Below are 6,000 nucleotides of genomic sequence, written 5' to 3' on the forward strand. Positions count from 1 at the left end.
CATCTACCCCTTACCTAACACTACGGGCAATTTAGCATAGCCAATTCACCTGACCTGCACATCTTTGGACTGTGGGAGGAAACCGGAGCACCCGGAGGAAACCCACGCAGACACGGGGAGAATGTGCAAACTCCACACAGTCAGTCGCCTGAGGCGGGAATTGAACACTGGTCTCTGGCGCTGTGAGGCAGCAGTGCTAACCACCGTGCCGCCCACTTTTTTTAAAATTTCCCATCAACCACCACCCTTTGTCTGAACTTTCAGAGGGAAAGCCTGCCTTGCTATACCACAGCACCACCTAATGACAATATATGACAAAATTAAACTTGGTTTTTCAGACATGCTGCAGTTGGCTTTTTCTCTTCCTTTTCAATCCATGTTCAATTGTAAAAAAGGCAATAGAGTTCAAGTTCTAAGCATTAACAAAAAACTCTATCAATATATTCTCTGAAAGTAGATTTTTAAGAATAAGTTTAATTTTCTATTTACATGCTGCTATATAATGCATTTTACGATTTTGTTTGAGTCAAAAAACAGCAATCTTAAACCTGCATTCATCAAATATATAAATACAGTTTCATAAATGTTTATTGTGTAATTGTAAATAAGTAATTAAGATAGTAACTTTAAATCTAATGAATTAAATTAAAAAGCGTAGGGAGCAATATCTTTTGAAGAGAAATGTCCGTGCTATAAATGCCATATTTTTTCACGCTAATATTAAACATCTTAGCTACAGTACAGCCAGACTTAGATTAAAGCAACCCTTAATCCTTGCCTCTTGCTTCATAACGTGCCTCAGTTCTAATGCCAATTTCAGATTTACGGTTTTCTAGTGTCTTATCTGCCTGCTCCCTGAATTCCAGAGGTGAAGTGATACCAGGTTGGGCTGATGGAATTTCTTTCATGACAAGTGTCAGACCCAGAACACTGGAAGATGGCTGTGATTCTTGGAGGCTAATTGTTTCGGAACTAGGCTGGAGCTCCTGGTGTTTCCCACAGTACTATCTGGGCAACTGTTTTCAGCTGCTTTATCAATGATCTTCCTTTCATCCTGGAGATGTCCAGTGATGATTTTAACTTCGGGATTCTTGGTGATACACTCCATCAAATGCAGCTGTGTCAAGGCAATGAAAAGCATTTCATAACATTCCCGAGTTGTGACTTCCTGGAGGGGCTTTCTAAAATCATGAGGTAAGCCCTTTGTTACAGAAGACCGACTTTCTGACCAGCTGGAATAACAAGTTATTTATGTGGCTCTTCCAATTAAAGTTTTGGTCAGTGATGACTCTCACTCCACTGTTGACAAGGTGACAGTAATAACTTTGAAGAGTTAAAAACAATTGGCATTAGAACTCAGGCATGTTATGAAGCAAGAGTCAAGGATTGAGGCTTGCTTTAATATAAATCTGGCTGTAATGTACCGAAGATGTTTGATATTAACTTGAGGAAATATGGCATTTCTAAAAATTTTCCTATTAGAAAATCAAATGAAGAGTGATCAATGATGAGGTGAGTTTAAGGAGTAAGCTGGTTAAAATAAATGATGAACAAAATTTGACAGCATAAGTAGAGAAGGCATTACGGCCTACATGACAGAAACAGTTCATTGAAAAGATGCAGGCAAAATGTTTCATTTTGGTTACAACCTCAGCTGAAAAAGATGAAGGTGTCAAGAGTAGATTTTCTTGCAAGTGGTGTTGACACTTTTTTTGAAAGGTTCTGGGACTAAGTGGATAAAAGAGGGTTGCTACTGGTAAGCATGCAACTGTGAAAAGCAAGTGGGATGATCAGGAGGGAATGAAAAGGAGTCCATTTTACTTCTCTGCTTTCCACAAAATGAAGATCTTATTCCACAACTATGTACTTGACCTGTATTGTTACCGGTGGAAATTAATGTTGATTTAATGTCATGCATAATAATTCCTCAATAATTAAAAATACAAATGGTCCTCCCACAAGTACAAAGGTTGAAACATGAAATGAATAAAATATGTTGTCAGGACTATTATTCTGGCCCTTAGTAATTCTAATTCTGCGTAACCTCATTTTGAATAGCATGTTCTTTTGTTTATAATAAGTAGACCACAGACACTACTCAAACAGACATGCTTACAAACCGCAAAACGCAATGTCTAAGATTAGGTGTGATTCCATAATTGGGCAGCATATGTTGAATGTGATGAAAGCTACACCAGCAACCAATGTTAAGATAATCAGTAGAGTTCAAAATGTACCTCATCTGTACTAACTAGAAGAGACAAACATTCAGATGCAGGGGTCCTGTTTCCTGCAAACAATGGAAACATGTTCAAACGTTGCATTTTTTTGCTTATCATCTAGGAACTTGGGGACCCTATAGTTCCCCTTTGCTTTCTCCATGGCAATGAGAGGTCACTTGCCAACCAATCAGCACCCTTTTCTCCTGTAAAATGTTGTGATTGATTGCCATTCTTATGTTTTCCCTGATGGGTGTGAAATGAAAAACATCCACAATATTCAACCTCTCTTTGTAAACTGTGTTTTCTTCCCCTCAATTACTTTTGAGATCTCAACCCATATAGTGAATGTAGATAGCATTGTGAAGGTGGAATGTTATGCATTTTCTTTACTTTTCAGAATTCATTTAATTTTGTTTCTTCTTACTTATTGATAACACTGACTTGCTCTGTTGCGACTTATGGAAGTTTTATGAGTCTGGTAATTTTATGATTTCCAATATGAACTTTTGAGACACAAGTAAAAGTGTAGGAGTAGGTTGTTCTGCCTCTCAAGCCTGTTTGCATTGAACAAAGTCATGGCTGATCAGATTGTGGCCTCAACTCCACTTTCCCATCTGCCATGCCACAACTCCTTGACTCCCTTGTCATCCAACAATCTGTTTAACTCAGCCCTGAATTTATTAAATGACCTAACCTTCACAGATCTCTGGCAAGCAAATTCCACATTAACTCTCTAAAATAAAAATGTCTCCTCATCTCAGTCTTGAATAGGTGACCTCTGATTTTAAAACTGTCTTCCCTAGTTCAAGACTTTCATCTGTCATCATCCATCTTGCTAAGTCACCTCAGGATCTTGTGTTTCAGGAGGATCATTTCTCAATCTTCTAAACTCCAATAGATATAGGAATAACCTTCTCAACTTCTCATAACAGAACCTCTTCATCTTAGGAATCAGTCAAGTGAACCTTCTCTAATTGTTTTTAAGTCAACTAATTCCTTCAATGTGTTTTCACATGTACATACAGGAAGGCTTTAAATCACAGTTGCATTTTTCCTGTGACATAACTCCAAGTGAATAAGATGGTGTTCTGATTTATCCTATGTAATGTGCAATATATTTTCAGAGTGACTGACCCATGGGACTAGACAAATTGAAATGATTGCTTCTGGTATCAATGACTGGAAGTAGGGAACGAAAATGGTATGGATTTAAGGTGGTCTGTGTGAGAGGTTTAAGGATGGCTGATGTGGAATCTACAGATGGTGGGGGGAGACAAAGTAGAATATAGATCATAAGCTTTTGTTAAATCTGTTTCTCTTCCAGAAAAGGCCTTTCCGAACCACTGAAAGTGCCTGCTGAACTTATGCTGAACTTAGTCCAGCTTGCACTTTAACTAACAGCTACAAACCAATTCTTCTGAGAATTATTCCACTCCTTTGCAAAAAGCCAAGCTCCTGAGCTTTGAGTTGCCTGAATGCTTTTAATAAGGCAGGAGAATGTATGTATTTTTAAATCCTTATCGATGGAGAGAGAGGTTGACTTTCACATTTTGCAGCAGACGACTGGATGGTAGTCTCGGCTGGTGTTGTGGGAACAAGTGAGTGATTGACCTGGTAGGAACAAGACTGACTGCACCAGGGACTACAGTCTCAGAATCGGGGCTAGCCATTTATGACTGAGATGGGGAGAGAGAATTACTGCCCTTGGAGATGGAGTTCTTGGAATTCTCTACCTTGGATGGTTGTAGACACTCTGTCATCAAGTATATTCAAGATGGGATTTAATAGATTTCTAATGACTTATGATATAAAGGATCAACCAATTTTGTATCAGCATAAATGTTGTCACTTTGATGTATCATTTCTGTTAAATCTGTTTATGGCAATTAAGAAATAATCTTGAAAATCCATTTACACCACATCAACAACATTACCCTTAATGACTGCGATAGACAAGGTCATTTCCCTGGGGTGGGGGAGTCCAGAACTAGAGGGCATAGGTTTAGAGTGAGAGGGGAAAGATATAAAAGGGACCTAAGGGACAACATTTTCGAGTAGAGGGTGGCGCCTAAGGAAAGTGCCTAAGGAAGTGGGGGAGGCTAGTACAATTACGACATTTAAAGGGCATCAGGATGGGTATATGAATAGGAACGGGTTAAAGGGATATGGGCCAAGTGCTGACAAATGGGACTAGATTAGGATATCTGGTCAGCATGGACAAGTTGGACTGAAGAGTCTGTTTCTGTGCTGTACATCTTTATGACTCTATGTTACCTCTTCAAAACGTAACAGTTAGATATGAATTTCTATTGGAAAAATCCATGCTGGCTTTTGCTAAACTATTCTACCTTTTCCATGTGACTACCGATTTTCTTCAAATATTTCATCTTTGAAGTTTCCACACTACTGGAGTTAAAGTGTGGAATCCGGAACGATGAAGGGCTTATATCCAAAACATCAATTCTTCTGCTGCCTGACCACCTGTGCTTTTCCAGGACCACACTTTTTGACTTTGGTCTTCTTCAGTTTTGAACACATCAAATGACACTATGGCCTGGGTAGCAAGTACCTCGTTGGCAAAGACCGATCCAAATCACTAATTTAACATTCAGCCAAGTGTAAATCTCTTTTTTAGTTCCTAAATGGCCCTGCTCTTCCTCTTACCACCCCTTTTCCAATGATGTGCTTACTTTGGACATTGGGATTCCCCTCTTGGCTAATAGTCTTTTCTCATTATTCCTCTTTGCTTCCCTAAAATCCTTTTCAAGTTCCTGCCTGAGTTTTCTGTATTACTCTTGATTTTTAATTGTACTTTCCACAATAACCTGTCATAAGCATAGTTTTTCTTCATTTTAACTTGTAGTTTCCTTCTTATCCAAGGAGCTCTGAGTGTGTCTGTTTGACCTTTTCATTTTAGGAAAAAAATCTTGATTGTACTGAACCCTCAATTGTTTGAAGGTGGCCAATTGTTCAGCTGCAGTTTTTCCTACCAATCTTTTTTATTTTATCTGGTCCAGTTTCTTTCTTGTGCCATTGAAATTCCTTTCCCCCATTTAATTATTCTACTGCAGATTTCTCATTGTCCCTTTCTATCATCACCTTAAACCTTTCAATACAATGATCAGTTCTTCTGAAGTGTTCCCCACTAACACTGATCTACATGGTTCATTTTATTTCCAAGAACCATGTCTAACAGTGCAAGCTTTCTTTTTGGACTGGACACATATTGATGTAGGAAATTTTCCTGAACACAATCTAGGAAACGTTTGTCTCTCTCTCTCTACCCTTTACACTATCCAAGTCTACATTCATGAAGTTAAACTCCCATAGTCTAAAATGTTGGCAACTCTGTAATTTCCCTGCAGATGTGTTCTTCTACATCCTTCCCACTAGTTGGTGCTCTATAGACTACACCAAGCAATGTTATTTTACCCTTGTTGTTCCTTACCTCGAGCCAGATCAATTATTTTCCTTTACTCTCTGGGATTTGCGTTTTCTTCAGCACTGCAATTCTCTCTTTGACCATCCTTTTACCTTACCTATTGTTTCTGGGTACCCCTAACTGTTTAGCATTCAATTCTGCCCTTCCTTCGGTCTCTAAATGACACAACAACATTTTTCCAGATAGCAATATGAGCCTGTAATTTCCCAATCTTACTGAAAACAATATACTGATGCCTAGCTTCCATGCACAGTAACCCTGATTTTAGACATCACTACTTTCTCCTTCACCTATTAATTTTTGTATTCTCTATATTCTATCATCCATTCGCAGCAA

This window comes from Chiloscyllium plagiosum, unplaced genomic scaffold, assembly GCF_037043375.1.
Source record: "Chiloscyllium plagiosum isolate Xiang-an unplaced genomic scaffold, Cpla_swu_hap1 HiC_scaffold_8, whole genome shotgun sequence".
Lineage (NCBI taxonomy): Eukaryota > Metazoa > Chordata > Chondrichthyes > Orectolobiformes > Hemiscylliidae > Chiloscyllium > Chiloscyllium plagiosum.